The sequence below is a fragment of the Pan paniscus genome, chromosome 5, assembly GCF_029289425.2.
Source record: "Pan paniscus chromosome 5, NHGRI_mPanPan1-v2.0_pri, whole genome shotgun sequence".
NCBI classification, from domain to species: Eukaryota; Metazoa; Chordata; class Mammalia; order Primates; family Hominidae; genus Pan; species Pan paniscus.
The window spans coordinates 91,247,802-91,265,394 of NC_073254.2; the positions used below are offsets into that span (position 1 = coordinate 91,247,802).

At 40.1% G+C, this 17,593-nt stretch overlaps 1 protein-coding gene across 1 annotated transcript in view; it reads right to left on the reverse strand.

The window, feature by feature from the left end:
- Positions 1 to 17,593, reverse strand: part of LOC117980615 (translation initiation factor IF-2) — a 190,878-nt gene that overhangs the window by 34,533 nt on the left and 138,752 nt on the right. Inside the window, exon 6 of the mRNA XM_057302540.2 lies at positions 7,057 to 7,152. The gene's annotated coding sequence lies outside the window, so the exon portion shown is untranslated. The remainder of the gene's footprint in view (positions 1 to 7,056; positions 7,153 to 17,593) is intronic.

Sequence of the window (17,593 nt, forward strand, 5' to 3'; positions counted from 1 at the left end):
TGGAAACTATCCCAATGTCAATAGGTGAATAAATAAGCAAGATGTAGTCCATACAGGAGAATACTGCTCAGGAATAAAAAGGAACTAATTATCGATATGCAAATAACATGAATGGATCTTGAAGGCAGTATACTGACTGAAAGAAGAAAGTCATAAAATGTTACATACTGGAAGACTCTGTGTAAATGACACTTTGGAAAAGGTAAAGCTATGGGGGAACAGATCAGTAGCTTACAGGGGTTAGGAGTGGGAGAAGTGATGACTAAAAAGAACTAGTATTAGGGTAATTTTGGTGATGCTGGAACTGTTCTGTGTCCTGATTGTGTCAGTGGTTCCATGAAGCTATACATGTGTTAAAACACATAGAATCAAGATGGCCGAATGGGAACAGCTCCGGTCTACGGCTACCAGCATGAGCGACACAGAAGACGGGTGATTTCTGCATTTCCAACTGAGGTACTGGGTTCATCTCACTGGGGAGTGCCAGACAGTAGGTGCAGGACAGTGGGTGCAGCGCACTGTGCATGAGCCAAAGCAGGGCAAGGCATCGCCTCACCCAGGAAGCACAAGGGGTCAGGGAATTCCCTTTCCTGGTCAAAGAAAGCGTGACAGATGGCACCTGGAAAATCAGGTCACTCCCACCCTAATACTGCGCTTTTCCAACGGGCTTAAAAAACGGCACACCAGGAGATTATATCCTGCACCTGGCTTGGAGGGTCCTATGCCCATGGAGTCTTGCTCAATGCTAGCACAGCAGTCTGAGATCAAGCCGCAAGGCAGCAGTGAGGCTGGGGGAGGGGTGCTTGCCATTGTCGAGTTAGTTGTTTGATTAGGTAAACAAAGCAACCTGGAAGCTCGAACTGGGTGGAGCCCACCACAGCTCAAGGAGGCCTGCCTGCCTCTGTAGGCTCCACCTCTGAGGGCAGGGCACAGACAAACAAAAAAACAGCAGTAACCTCTGCAGACTTAAATGTCCCTCTCTGACAGCTTTGAAGAGAGTAGTGGTTCTCCCAGCACGCAGCTTGAGATCTGAGAACAGGCAGGCTGCCTCCTCAAGTGGGTCCCTAGCCCCCAAGTGGCCTAACTGGGAGGCACTCCCGAGTAGGGGCGGACTGACACCTCACACGGCCAGGTACTCCTCTGAGACAAAACTTCCAGAGGAACGATCAGGCAGCAGCATCTGCGGTTCACCAATATCTGCTGTTATGCAGACACCGCTGCTGATACCCAGGCAAACAGGGTCTGGAGTGGACCTCTAGCAAACTCCAACAGACCTGCAGCTGAGGGTCCTGTCTATTAGAAGGAAAACTAACAAACAGAAAGGATATCCACACCAAAAACCCATCTGTACGCCACCATTATCAAAGACCAAAGGTAGATAAAACCACAAAGATGGGAAAAAAACAGAGCAGAAAAACTGGAAACTCTAAAAATCAGAGCACCTCTCCTCCTCCAAAGGAATGCAGCTCCTCACCAGCAACGGAACAAAGCTGGACGGAGAATGACTTTGACGAGTTGAGAGAAGAAGGCTTCAGACGATCAAACTACTACGAGTTACAGCAGGAAATTCGAACCAATGGCAAAGAAGTTAAAAGCTTTGAAAAAAATTAGATGAATGGATAACTAGAATAACCAATGCAGAGAAGTCCTTAAAGGACCTGATGGAGCTGAAAACCAAGGCACAAGAGCTACGTGTCGAATGCAGAAGCCTCAGTAGCCGATGTGCTCAACTGGAAGAAAGGGTATCAGTGATGGAAGATGAAATTAATGAAATGAAGCGAGAAGAGAAGTTTAGAGAAAAAAGAATAAAAAGAAATGAACAAAGCCTCCAAGAAATATGGGACTATGTGAAAAGACCAAATCTACGTCTGATTGGTGTACCTGAAAGTGACGGGGAGAATGGAACCAAGTTGGAAAACACTCTGCAGGATATTATCCAGGAGAACTTCCCCAGTCTAGTAAGGCAGGCCAACATTCAAATTCAGGAAATACAAAGAACGCCACAAAGATACTCCTCAAGAAGAGGAACTCCAAGACACATAATTGTCAGATTCACCAAAGTTGAAATGAAGGAAAAAATGTTAAGGGCAGCCAGAGAGAAATGTCGTGTTACCCACAAAGGGAAGCCCATCAGACTAACAGCTGATTTCTCGGCAGAAACTCTACAAGCCAGAAGAGAGTGGGGACCAATATTCAACATTCTTAAAGAAAAGAATTTTCAACCCAGAATCTCATATTCCGCCAAACTAAGCTTCATAAGTGAAGGAGAAATAAAATGCTTTACAGACAAGCAAATGCTGAGAGATTTTGTCACCACCAGGCCTGCCCTAAAAGAGCTCCTGAAGGAAGCACTAAACATGGAAAGGAACAACCGGTACCAGCCACTGCAAAAACATGCCAAATTGCAGAGACCATCAAGGCTAGGAAGAAACTGCATCAACTAACGAGCAAAATAACCAGCTAACATCATAATGACAGGATCAACTTCACACATAAAGATATTAATTTTAAATGTAAATGGGCTAAATGCTCCAATTAAAATACACAGACTGGCAAATTGGATAAAGAGTCAAGACCCATCAGTGTGCTGTATTCAGGAAACCCATCTCACGTGCAGAGACACACATAGGCTCAAAATAAAGGGATGGAGGAAGATCTACCAAGCAAATGGAAAACAAAAAAAGGCAGGGGTTGCAATCCTAGTCTCTGATAAAACAGACTTTAAACCAACAAAGATCAAAAGAGACAAAGAAGGCCATTACATAATGGTAAAGGGATCAATTCAACAAGAAGAGCTAACTATCCTAAATATATATGCACCCAATACAGGAGCACCCAGATTCATAAAGCAAGTCCTGAGTGACCTACAAAGAGACTTAGACTCCCACACAATAATAATGGGAGACTTTAACATCCCACTGTCAACATTAGACAGATTCATGAGACAGAAAGTTAACAAGGATACCCAGGAATTGAACTCAGCTCTGTACCAAGCAGACCTAATAGACATCTACAGAACTCTCTGCCCCAAATCAACAGAATATACATTCTTTTCACCACCACATCACACCTACTCCAAAATTGACCACATAGTTGGAAGTAAAGCACTCCTCAGCAAATGTAAAAGATCAGAAATTATAACAAACTGTCTCTCAGACTGCAGTGAAATCAAACTAGAACTCAGGATTAAGAAACTCACTCAAAACTGCTCAACTACATGGAAACTGAACAACCTGCTCCTGAATGACTACTGGGTAAATAATGAAATGAAGGCAGAAATAAAGAAGTTCTTTGAAACCAACGAGAACAAAGACACAACATACCAGAATCTCTGGGACACATTCAAAGTAGTGTGTAGAGGGAAATTTATAGCACTAAATGCCCACAAGAGAAAGCAGGAAAGATCTGAAATTGACACCCTAACATCACAATTAAAAGAACTAGAAAAGCAAGAGCAAACACATTCAAAAGCAAGCAGAAGGCAAGAAATAACTAAGATCAGAGCAGAACTGCAGGAAATAGAGACACAAAAAACCCTTCAAAAAATTAATGAATCCAGGAGCTGGTTTTTTGAAAAGATCAACAAAATTGATAGACCGCTAGCCAGACTAACAAAGAAGAAAAGAGAGAAGAATCAAATAGACAAATACAAAAAGATAAAGGGGATATCACCACCGATCCCATGGAAATGCAAACTACCATCAGAGAATACTATAAACACCTCTACACAAATAAAGTAGAAAATCTAGAAGAAATGGATAAATTCCTCAACACATACATCCTCCCAAGACTAAACCAGGAAGATGCTGAATCTCTGAATAGACCAATAACAGGTTCTGAAATTGAGGCAATAATCAACAGCTTACCAGCCAAAAAAAGTCCAGGACCAGATGGATTCACAGCTGAATTCTACCAGAGGTACAAAGAGGAGCTGGTACCATTCTTTCTGAAACTATTCCAATCAATAGAAAAAGAGGGAATCCTCCCTAACTCATTTTATGAGGCCAGCATCATCCTGATACCAAAGCCGGGCAGAGACACAACCAAAAAAGAGAATTTTAGGCCAATGTCCTTGATGAACATCGATGCAAAAATCCTCAATAAAATACTAGCAAACTGAATCCAGCAGCACATCAAAAAGCTTATCCACCATGATCAAGTGGGCTTCATCCCTGGGATGCAAGGCTGGTTCAACATATGCAAATCAATAAATGTAATCCAACATATAAACAGAACCAAAGAGAAAAACCACATGATTATCTCAATAGATGCAGAAAAGGCCTTTGACAAAATTCAACAACCCTTCATGCTAAAAACTCTCAATAAATTAGGTATTGATGGGACATATCTCAAAATAATAAGAGCTATCTATGACAAAGCCACAGCCAATATCATACTGAATGGGCAAAAACTGGAAGCATTCCCTTTGAAAACGGGCACAAGACAGGGGTGCCCTCTCTCACCAATCCTATTCAACATAGTGTTGGAAATTCTGGCCAGGGCAATCAGGCAGGAGAAGGAAATAAAGGGTATTCAATTAGGAAAAGAGGAAGTCAAATTGTCCCTGTTTGCAGATGACATGATTGGATATTTAGAAAACCCCATCATCTCAGCCCAAAATCTCCTCAAGCTGATAAGCAACTTCAGCAAAGTCTCAGGATACAAAATCAATATACAAAAATCACAAGCATTCTTATATACCAATAACAGACAAACAGAGAGCCAAATCATGAGTGAACTCCCATTCACAATTGCTTCAAAGAGAATACCTAGGAATCCAACTTACAAGGGACATGAAGCACCTCTTCAAGGAGAACTACAAACCACTGCTCAATGAAATAAAAGAGGATACAAACAAATGGAAGAACATTCCATGTTCATGGGTAGGAAGAATCAATATCATGAAAATGGCCATACCGCCCAAGGTAATTTACAGATTCAATGCCATCCCCATCAAGCTACCAATGACTTTCTTCACAGAATTGGAAAAAACTACTTTAAAGTTCATATGGAACCAAAAAAGAGCCTGCATCGGCAAGTCAATCCTAAGCCCAAAGAACAAAGCTGGAGGCATCACGCTACCTGACTTCAAATTATACTACAAGGCTACAGTAACCAAAACAGCATGGTACTGGTACCAAAACAGAGATATAGACCAATGGAACAGAACAGAGCCCTCAGAAATAATGCCGCATATCTACAACTATCTGATCTTTAACAAACCTGAGAAAAACAAGCAATGGGGAAAGGATTCCCTATTTAATAAATGGTGCTGGGAAAACGGGCTAGCCATATGCAGAAAGCTGAAACTGGTTCCCTTCCTTACACCTTATACAAAAATTAATTCAAGATGGATTAAAGACTTAAATGTTAGACCTAAAACCATAAAAGCCCTAGAAGAAAACCTAGGCAATACCATTCAGGACATAGGCATGGGCAAGGACTTCATGTCTAAAACACCAAAAGCAATGGCAACAAAAGCCAAAATTGACAAATGGGATCTAGTTAAACTAAAGAGCTTCTGCACAGCAAAAGAAACTACCATCAGAGTGAACAGGAAACCTACAAAATGGGAGAAAATTTTCGCAACCTACTCATCTGACAAAGGGATAATATCCAGAATCTACAATGAACTCCAACAAATTTACAAGAAAAAAACAAACAACCCCATCAAAAAGTGGGCAAAGGATATGAACAGACACTTCTCAAAAGAAGACATTTATGCAGCCAAAAAATGCATGAAAAAATGCTCATCATCACTGGCCATCAGAGAAATGCAAATCAAAACCACAATGAGATACCATCTCACATCAATTAGAATGGCAATCATTAAAAAGTCAGGAAACAACAGGTGCTGGAGAGGATGTGGAGAAATAGGAACACTTTTACACTGTTGGTGGGACTGTAAACTAGTTCAACCATTGTGGAAGTCAGTGTGGCAACTCCTCAGGGATCTAGAACTAGAAATACCATTTGACCCAGCCATCCCATTACTGGGTATATACCCAAAGGATTATAAATCATGCTGCTATAAAGACACATGCACACGTATGTTTATAGCGGCACTATTCAGAATAGCAAAGACTTGGAACCAACCTAAATGTCCAACAACGATAGACTGGATTAAGAAAATGTGGCACATATACACCATGGAATACTATGCAGCCATAAAAAATGATGAGTTCATGTCCTTTGTAGGGACATGGATGAAACTGGAAACCATCATTCTCAGCAAACTATCGCAAGGACAAAAAACCAAACACTGAATGTTCTCACTCATAGGTGGGAATTGAACAATGAGAACACATGGACACAGGAAGGGGAACATCACACACTGGGGACTGTTGTGGGGTGGGGGGAGGGGGGAGGGATAGCATTAGGAGAGATACCTAATGCTAAATGACGAGTTAATGGGTGCAGCACACCAGCATGGCACATGTATACACATGTAACAACGTGCACGTTGTGCACAGGTACCCTAAAACTTAAAGTATAATAATAATAAAATTTAAAAAAAACACATAGAATTGTATACCAATACATTACTTTTATGGTATTTTAATTAAAAAAATTTTTGAACAGGGTTTAAAATGACAAAAACTTGACTTGAGTGGCAAAAAACATTCCTATTATTATTTAGTTTGCTTAGAATGTTTTGCTATTAAAAACAACCGTTAAACTAATATTAATGAATGTATTTAATAAAAATTACAGCAGTTAAGAGTGTTATAGTTCCCTTTTTAACAGAGGTTTTCTTTGAAAATATATTGATATTAAGATAAGGGATGCAAAGCTCAATATAATTCAATAAACATTTTTTGAGTATCTACAGGAATGTAACAAATGATATTTGTAATATTTATGAGTTAAAGATAATTATGAGACAGAAGTAACCATTAGATAGTACTAGGTAATAAAAGAGATACTAGTTACCATAGTGGTTATAATAGCTATTAATTAATAGAGCAAGTATAAGTATAATGTCCATCAAATAGTTTAAAATTTTCTGTTAATCATTCAATGAAGACATAGATTGTAAAGAGAATCTGTACCTACCTGAGGATATGCCATTATGTAGAAATTCCAGGAGACAGGGCTAGCAGAGGAATTTCTATGGACCTGCTTATCCAAGTTTTCCTAACACAGAGACATCTACAGAGTTGAAAATAACAAGACATCAACTTACAAGACACGTTTGAGCCCCAAACTCTTAAAATATTGGGACTTTCCATAAGAATTCAACATGTACTTTGTATCTCTAATATAACTTACTCTCTGTAAACACCCAATATATATTTATTAAATTAATAGACTGCAACAAGAATAAATCTAAGTAAACAATACAAATCCAATTTGTAAAGGAAAGCGAGGGCCAAATATGCAGAGAGACAGAATGTCAATATGGTGGCTGACATTCTAAATGCAAAAGAAACTTCCACAACATTCCTAGATTGCACATAGAAGAGAAATGGAAATGATACTTCTTCAGGATAGTTCACTGAAACTATAACCAATCCTGCCTGCTCTTATCTGAACTTCTGACAAATACAAGACAATAACGAGTATACTATCAACCTATGGCAGCTATGAGTTGAATATATAGTGGGGTGTGTGTGTTTACGTGCATGTGTGTGTATTGTGTGTGTGCAGTTGAATTTTTTATTAGTTACACATTAAAAATCAAATGTTTGACTCAGAGATGTACAGAGCTTGAAAGAACCTCACTTCATTATTGTGTGTGATAATCCACTGCCAGACAGACTGCAAGTTTATCACTTTCCTTAAACCCATCAGAAAACAGGTTGCAGGAAAACCCACTAGCCCAAAATCTAAGGAATGAGAAGTGTCTGCAGGGAGAGATAAGACATCTTGCTGACCTGGGGCAGACACAGACACTGGTAGAAAGAATCTAGCCAGAATAGTTAACACATTGGTAGAGGCTGCATGTGGGCTGGTAGGAGAATGTAGAGCCCCTGGGAGTTTCAGGTACAGGAGAGTTTGCACCCTCTTGCAAGCTCTTCTCCAGGAGCCCCACCAGGAACACACTGAGAAAGCAGAATAGCAGCCTCTGCCGAAAGGAGCAAGAATCCCCCACCAGGACCTTCTCCTTTATCTCTTCCGAAGAACAAAAGCTTTCACCTAAGAGGAGGGTAGTCAGCACTGCCACCCTTAGGACTCTGGGGAAAACCCATTGCAGCTGAGGAACAGAAAACACTCTCTACTCCTAGTTTGTTTATCCAGGACTGACATGAGACTTTCAGAGCTAAAACTGGAAGAGTCCCTGACAAGCTGGGAGGAGTTGGTCACCCCATCCTGGGTGAGGCACTAGAATATCTACAGGGCCCTAACTACAGCTGAGGGAGAGAGAGTACTGAGAAGACCACACCCCTTGTTAAGATGGGAGCTTGGCTTTGCTGGTCTGTCTTTATCTCTCATTCAAGTTTATGAAGGCCTGTTCTCAGTAGGCTGATCTTCTCATGGACATCTCGTGTTAGGCAAAGAGTTCTTAGATGTGAAAACAACACATCATCCATACAATTTTTGAAAAGTCATAAATTTATTTTTTATCAAAATTTAAAACTTTTGCTCTGCAAATGATACTATTGAGAGAATGAAAAGACATGCTATAGGTTGGGAGAAAATATTAGCAAATCATGTGTCCCTCCAAAAGAAGACTTGTATATAGAACACACAAAGAACTCTCAACATTGAACAATAAGGAAACAATGCAATTTTCAAAATGAACAAAAGATCTGAAGCAACATTTTTACCAGGGGAAATATACAGATGGACAAATAGATAACTATATGAAAAGATATTCCACTATTATTAGCCATTTATGGAAATGCAAATTCTAATTAGAATACTCCCATTGTTTGTTCATTCATCTAATTTATTAGAAAGAATTTAAGAAGAACCTAATATATATCACTTCTTATAAAAGGTTCTGAGAAAGAAAAAATATCAATGCCATTACAATTTGGTAATTTTTTATTAGAGGTAATAGTTGAGGTAACAATGGGGTGTCTTTAAGAACTGGGAAATATGGTTTTCCTCTGAGAACTAAATTTTGATTCAGCATTAAATGGATTCAGGTTAAAAAGAGAGCCTCCAGCAGTGCCCCCTCCTGCTGGCATTCTGCTTGACTGGAGCCCATGACGTATGGGTTGTTATACATTTAGAATATCCTCCCTGAATCATCCACTCAAGTAGTTTAATCATTTATGTATCCTCAGAAAAGGCAGCATCTAAGAGGCACAGTGTGCCCAATAGAACATTTTCTAGGGTAGAGGGTACACTGCTATGCCCCCCATCATACACAAAAGGAGGCTGCAGACTTTGGGACCTTAAGATCTTTTAACAGTTAAATCCCATAGCATCTCCTGTTCTGATTTCAGGCTCACCAAGCTGGGTGGGCAGACACTGGCATGCACTAGGCTTACTAGTTACAGTTGCCATTGTGAATTAAGATTGGCATTCTGGTTTTACAGGCTAGTCTCTTGAGAGCTCAGCCCCAGAGCAGGTTAGTGTGAGTGAGCATCCTCAAGTCCGAAGGCAGCCTCTCTACCCTGCTCAATTCCCCGTGGGGAATGCCACCCAGTTAGAGGTGGGAGGAGCCAGCCAGTCTCTCCAATTAACCCACTCTGCTTATACATGCTTATCCTTGGGAATGTCTACTATCATCAGTAGTTATTGAACGTTAGTTTTCTACATTAATGCATCATGTCATTGTCTTTAAGCAGCGATGAAGCTTGTAACAGTTGTTTCTATCTTGTCTAAAGCTCATTTTAACATCAAGAAGCAATCCCTTACCTGCAGGGCTGGGACTAGAGTGAAGTGAGTAAGATGGTTAGGGTGCAAAATTTAAGGAGGCATTCACTCTCAGGGTCCTGCCAGTGCCCTGAGCCTATTTTAGGTCAGCGTTGTTGTGTCACCTGTATCTCCAGCTCCAGTGAGGAAGGGAAGAAAGTCACTGGTGATGAATCAGCTGAGCTTATGGAAGATAAGCAGGAGAACCAAGTTCTTGACCTTTCTCTTTTCTCCTTTTTGTCACTAACATTCTTGAAAAAATAATATGTTCTATACCAGCAGCCTCTTCCTCCTCTTCCTATTCAAATTTTTTATCTATTTTCACCATTTTACAGAAATTGCTCTCACTAAGGTCACAATATGCAAAATTTGAAGGCCTCATTTTAGCTTTTTTCTAAATGGTATCTCCTCAGCTTTTGACATTGACCTTGGGAAAAGGTTTGCATCTCATTCACCATATTTTTATCAGCATCTATCACAGATCACAGCGATTGGCTCCTAGAAAGCACTAAGTACATTTTTATTGAAAAAATAAATAACTTATTTTATTGACAAAGGAAAGAAAATCATTCCTCTTTTGTTGTGTTCTTACAGCATTTTGTTCATGGGATCTTGTACTGTCATTCATATTTACTCATCTGTGTTCCCAAGGATTGAGAGCAACAACTGTATGTTGTAGTTCTTTGTATCCCAGCCTAAAAAAGGGTCTGACATATAACAGGTGTTCGATAAAAGTTTGTGGAATAAATACAATTGGTGACTAACGACACAATTATGATGTTCTAGTTACTCCAATGATTTGTGATAAATCATTTCAAAATACAGTGGCTGATATGCTTGGGCTGTGTCTCCACCCAAATCTCATCTTGAATTGTAGCTCCCACAATTCCCACGTGTTGTGCGAGGGATCTGGTGGGAGATAATTGAATTAGGGAGTGGTTTCCCCATACTGTTCTCATGGTAGTGAATAAGTCTCATGAGATCTGATGGTTTTATAAGGGGTTTGACCTTTCACTTAGCTCTCATTCTCTCTTGTCTGCTGCCATGTAAGATGTGCCTTTTGCCTTCCACCATGATTGTGAAGTCTCACCAGCCACGTGGAACTGTGAGTCCACTGAACCTGTTTTTCTTTATAAATTACCCAGTCTCAGGTATGTCTTTATCAGCAGCATGAAAATGGACTAATATAGTGGGTTAAAACAATAATCATTTATTTTCTCTCACTTTTTCTGTTGGTCAGGAATCTAGGAAGAGCTAGGCTGGATAGCTCACACTGCTTAAGTGATGGAAGGGAGGGGCCATTGATGTGGTTGCAGGCAGATGTCAGTTAGAACTGCAGGAATCTGAAGGCTTGACTGGGGCTGGAGGGAGGATCCTCTTCTGAAGTGGCTTACTCTCACTGTCAGCAAGTTAGTGCTGTCTGTTGGCAGGGGAGCTCTGTCCCTCTCCTTGTGAGCCTCTCCACAGGCCTGCTTGAGTGTCCTCATGACATGGCAACTGGCTTCCCCTAGAGTAAGCAATCCCAAGGTGGAAGCTGTGATGCCTTTTATGACCTAGCCTTAGAAGTTACATGCTGTTACATCTGCCACATTTTACTGGTCACATAGGACCCACATTCAATATGGGAGGGGACTGAATATCAGGAAGTGAAGATCATTAGGGCTGACTTGGAAACTGGGTACAACAGATGATTGGCCACGAAAGAAAAGTTTTGAATTAAGGCAAATCTATTCTCCAGGCACACTTCTAAAGGTAATTGTAAGCTATGAAGCCTAGAAGAAACAATTGTTGCTTGATAGGATGTCCCCTATCTTTGAAGAGATGGGCATCTGGATTAATTGTATTTCTCCCTGACACCTATAGCCATACCTCAGTTCTCTCCTGATGAAGTTGCTGACAGTCTATAAGGAATTAGTCTTTACCCATCCCCAAAACAGCACACCCATCTCATAGAAGGCCAGACCAGAGTCTGGGGTTGGTTTAGGCTTAAGCAGCCTGGACTTTTCTTTGGGCAGGAACATGATTTGGTTCCTCTGGTGCACTGAGACTGCAATTAGGTTTTAGGATAAAGTGCCAAATGCATCTACCGGTATCCCCTGTGGCATGTCCCAAGGCCCAGTGACAGCAGGACTTCTGGTTCTGATGTATCCTCAGAATCATCTGCACTCAGAGGAGCCTGGAGGAAACCCATCCCTGCCAACTGCCCTTGGGGTCCTTTTATAAGATAAAGAGAAGGCAGAAACTCCAAGGAAGGCTGGAGGAAACCCATTAAGAATCACATATTCCTTGGCTACAGATTTAATGACAAGTGCCCTTCTGAGCCAGGGGAGAGTCCAGTGTGTTTACTCATCCCTTTTTTATTCCATTACTTGTAATGCTTCAGAACAGATAAATTTCAAGGATCAAGAATAAATACTAAATAAAATAGGAATACATACTCAATATAATAATTGGGAAAAAAAGATTGTGGAATACATATCTATTTTTATTCAGGGAAAATAAGCAATAATTTTGGAGGGTAGGGGCAAAATTTCTTCTTTCTTTTCTTTTTTGAAGTCAAATATGTCTATATCTCATAGTATTTATACTATTTTTTAAATCAAAATATGGTCTAAATGCTGCTGAATTATCCAAATAAGAACTCTAAACATTATATTTGAATGCGTCATTATTTTTAAAATTTAAATATGGCCCTATTTTTAGTCTACAGGCTGAATTTATGCAAATGATGATTAACTGAATTCTTATATTAATTTCAACTTAGCTCCATGATATGTTATTAGGCACGAATTCAACACTCATACATTCTATGGACCTTTTACCTTTGCTTTATTAACAACTTTAGTGCAATTGGTAAAAAAAAAGTCTTTAAGCTGTGAAAATACTCAGTATCAGTTATGAGTTTAGAGTTGGCCTTTGAATTGTAAACTATTTCTTAGGAATAAATTAGTTCTGTAAAAATGTTAAACATTCTCTTTCAGCAAACCATAATGCATGAATTCTAGAATGTACAAGTTTTTACATTTAAATATCTCTGAAATAAGATGCATCTGAGAATAAATGATTCTTAGGTTCCATGAAATGCAATACGTTATTGCTTTGGTGTATTAGCAATGCTCCAGTGGCCTGGAAAAGGCTGCAAAGGCACCTGACACATGCAGCCAGGTCCGTCATCTACTTCCTATCTGTTACTTTACCAAGAAATAATAAAACCAACAAAAAGAACTACCAGAAATAATGAAAACAGGGTTGCTTTTGATGAAAGAGGCTAAAGATTGGTTTTTGAAAAATGAACCAATATCCAAAAACCTTAAATCAAATGCCCTGGCCTGCTTTGTTCCTTACACACCTCACACACCTGTTCTCTGGCCACTCTGGCCGTAGGGGCTAATCTTGTTCTTGCCTGGGGCCTTTGTCCATGCCAATATCTTTGCCAGGAATGCTCTTCTCTCTGCTCTTTGTCAGGCTAATTTCTCTCCTGTCTTTCATTTCTTCCCTTATATGTCACCTCCCCAGAGAAATTCTCTGACTCCCAGAGTAAAGCCAAAACCCCATGATCTCACTTTGCCTGCATTATACTTACAATTTGTAATTATTATTATTTTTGAATTTATTAATTGCTGTCTTCCTTAATATATTCCTGACCCTAGGTCAGGAGCTCTCCCTAGGGCAAGGTGGCTTCCCATGATGGATGCTGATGAAAAAAATTAAGTGAGAATAACAAAAATGAATGAACGAACAAACAAATAAACAACCCCAGCAGTACACACACAACATATCCTGCTATTTTTTGATACATTTGATATATAAGATTTGGAAGACCACATGGGTTCAGAAGAGTCTTGGCAGCAGTTTAGGTGCCAGTGAGGGAATTCAATTCATTTGTTACCAATATTTGATAGTAAAATATTTGACCCTTTATATCTATAATAAAAAATGCAGGCTGGGCGCGGTGGCTCACACCTGTAATCCCAGCACTTTGGGAGGCCGAACTGTGTGGATCACTTGAGGTCAGGGTTTCAAGACCAGCCTGGCCAACATGGCAAAACCCCGTCTCTGCTAAAAATACAAAAATTAGCCAGGCATGGTGGCGCATGCCTGTAGTCTCAAATACTTGGGAGGCTGAGGCAGGAGAATCACTTGAACCCAGGAGGCAGAGGTTGCAGTGAGCTGAGATTGAGCCATTGCACTCCAGCCTGGGCGACAGAGCGAGACTCCATCTCAAAAGAAAAAAAAATGCAGAAATCTCTTTGCTACTACAAGTTCAGTTTAGTTGAAATTAGACGTATGTGTGTTTATTTCTGTATCCCATTTAAAACAACCTTGAAAGCTTTGTTTTTGGTATACAGGAATTGCTTTAATTGCTGGTCATTTCTTTGAGAAGAATAAGAAGAAAGAATATTAAGGAAGAGGTAATGGACAGCAGAGATATTTTTGCAACAAGCCTTAGAAAGATAAAAGAAACATGCAGAAAAACACTGAATTGCACAATTGCATTGTCCAAAAAGAAAGAAAGATTTTTGTAAGAGAGGCTATGGCGATGTTAGTGGTTGGCAAGGATACAGGAGAAGATATCTCAGAATCATACAAAAAGTATAGAATATTTGCAGGGAGGAAGGAGGAAAAAATATTTTGTTTTCATAAATTATAACCTATTATAAACTCCTACCTTAAGGAAGGAAGATTCTGGGAAATTTCCAGCAAGTCTTGTCTGGTCAGGAACTCTATGTGAGGTTGTACATGCTGTGTCCTGCATGAAGAGTTCAGTTAAGGTGGTGGGAGGGAACTCCAGTTCAGGCCCTGCTCACTAAGCCCTGGAGCAAAGGTGTCTTATTCTCAAGAACACAAAGTTCTCATGGGTGCTAGCGGAGGCCCTTGGCTACAGTCAATGGAAAATAATATTACAGCATGTTATTACTAATTTCAGATGTTTCTTTAGAGAGCCATCTTTATTATTTTTAATTTTTAAAATAATACTATTTTTTTTTCCTCCAAAGATTTCAGGTTCCTGTGAGGTACTGAGGAGTTAACTCCTGAGGTTGGGGAAAATGGCCCTTGATCTGCCCTTTCCTTTTATTTGAAAGACTCTCAAATTATGTAATAATAAACCTTTGTTAATGTCCCTAAAACAGGATTGACTATAAAAGACAATTCAAGATATGCCAGATACATTTGGGTTTCATCCAAAAAAGTTTAGTTCCTGAAGCACCAGTTTCTTTGTCCTTTGTAAAATGGCCTCACCCTTAAAGGATTTCATAACAAAGTTGAAAACAGAGTTATATTGAAGCATGGCTATAGCATCTGCTTAATTTAGAGCAGATTCTATTTACAGGGAGTCAGAAACTATATCATAGTCCATTGTGATAATAGTTTCTCCTTGTTCCATACATGTGTATATTACTGTTGAATTACATGTTCTTTAAAGACATATTGAATGAATCATCATTATAGCTAACATATATTGATAAATTAATAGATGCCTGGCACTGAGCTAAGTGATGATTTTTATACGAAGCAAAGGTACCCTTCTTTACTGTTGATGCAGGAACGTTAAATACTCTGAAAGGCAGGGATAATGAAAAAAAGTTTAGGTATTCGAGAAGGATAATTCCTGTGTATAGAAGCTTGGGATGACAGAACTTCAGCATTAACTTGTAAAAATAACACATAGATTGGGCACAATGTGGTCGTGCTTATTGCTCTAAACTTAAAATTGATTAAATATTATATAAGGTTGGTGTTACGCTTCATGTAAAATTATGTTCTTTAGAAAATATATTGCACAATCTGGCATATCATCTATGGTCCTATAAAAATTGACACATTTTTCAAAAGGTGGTGTAAAAGGGAAGGATTTAATTGCAGTAGTTACTTAAATGTTTATATGCACAAACACAGATACTTCTCACCATTCCATCATCTACTGATGTATAACAAACTACTACAAAATTTAGTGACCTAAAGCAACAGCCATTTTATTGCATTTCACTATTTTGTGGGTCAGAAATCTGAGCAGGGCTTTGCTGGGTAGTCCCTTTATTCCAAGTAGGGTCGATGGAGGTCACTGAAAGGTATTCAGATGGTGGATGGGTTGGTCTGGAGGATTCAATTAAAAAAAAAAAAAAGTGGAATCCAGCAGGGGATACTGGAAGGTAGGCCTCAGCTGGTACCATGACCAGAGGATGACCAGAGGCCACACACAAGTGGCCTTTCTAGGAGTATGGCAGTCTCAAGCTAGCTGAACTTTTTACATGGCAGCATGGGGCTAACAGAGAGAATATTCCAAGAGACCCAGTGGAAAATGCAAGGTTCCTTGTGGCTTAACTTAGAAAATCCTGGACTGTCACTTCTTTCATATTCTATAGTTAAGCAAGTCACTGAGGCCAGCTCCTTCAAGAGTAAGGAATAAGACTACTTCTCAATGGGAAGACAGCAAAGAACATGTGGCCAACTTTAATCTACATACACCTAAACCAACCGATGGAGCGCCTGGGACACAACAACTATCCTTAGACTTTCCACATCAACAATCTCGGAACACTTAAGGCTGGATGGACAATATCTACTTCTGCAATGTGTTCCGGTCTTCTACCAATGGAAAATCGAATTCCCAGCTTTGAGCAGTTGGATTCCTGTGGTATGTGGCTGCCCCACATCTTCTTCTGCTAAGCCATTATAATCAAAAAGTATTTTTTTTGGCGGGGGGTGGGGGCAATGGAGTCTCACTCTGTCGCCCAGGCTGGAGTGCAGTGGCCTGATCTCAGCTCACTGCAACCTCCACCTCCCGCGTTCAAGTGATTCTCGTGCCTCAGCCTCCCAAGTAGCTGGGGTTACAGGCGCCCGCCACCAAGCCAGGCTAATTTTTATCTTTTTTTGTGGAGATGAGGTTTCGTCATGTTGGCCAGGCTGGTCTTGAACATCTGACCTCAGGTGATCTGCCCGCCTCGGCCTCCCAAAGTTCTGGGATTACAGGCGTGAGCCACCGCACCCGGCGCCAAAAGTCTTTTTGTGCACCCCGTGTCTATTTCTTATTAGTTTCAGAGCTTTTCCCAGTCATAGGATCACAGAAGGTCAGAGCTGGAAGGGCTCCCAGAGATCTGGTTTCATTTTACAAATGAGGAAGTTTAGGTTCATGTGACCTACTTAAAGTCAGAAACTGATTAGTGACAGAGCCACAGCCTAGATGTCTTGTTGCAGTGCATGAAGAGCTTAGGTAATCCTGATTTATCCATGGAATAATAGGCAGCTGGTTTACCTGATTCTTCCCTTAGAAACAGTCCATCTAACATGATTTGGCTTCCTACTTCATCATGAAACATTTAAAAAGAAACTATTCATTCCAAGTTCAACAGTTGAATCTTCAAATATCTAGCTCATCTTTCTCAGTCCATATTTAACAAATGTTTACTGAGCACCCACCAAGTTGACAGCACTGTAAATACAGACACACTTTCAGACGGGGGCTGCCTGCAAAGAGGCTTCCCTTCTAGTTAGAAAGCCAGAAGACACATTTTACAACAGTCACTTTTCTCTGAGTCACATATTTGATAATGCTACCTTATCTTTACGTACTTCTATAGGCTTATGCCTGTAATCCCAGCTACTTGGGAGGCTGAGGCAGGAGAATCGCTTGAAACCAGGAGGCGGAGGTTGCAGTGAGCCGAGATCGCGCCTCTGCACTGCAGCCTGGGCAACAGAGGGAGACTCTGTCTCAAAAAGAAAGAAAAGAAAACAGAACAGAACAGAACAGAACAGAACAGAAAGAACTTCCCTAACACAGTTC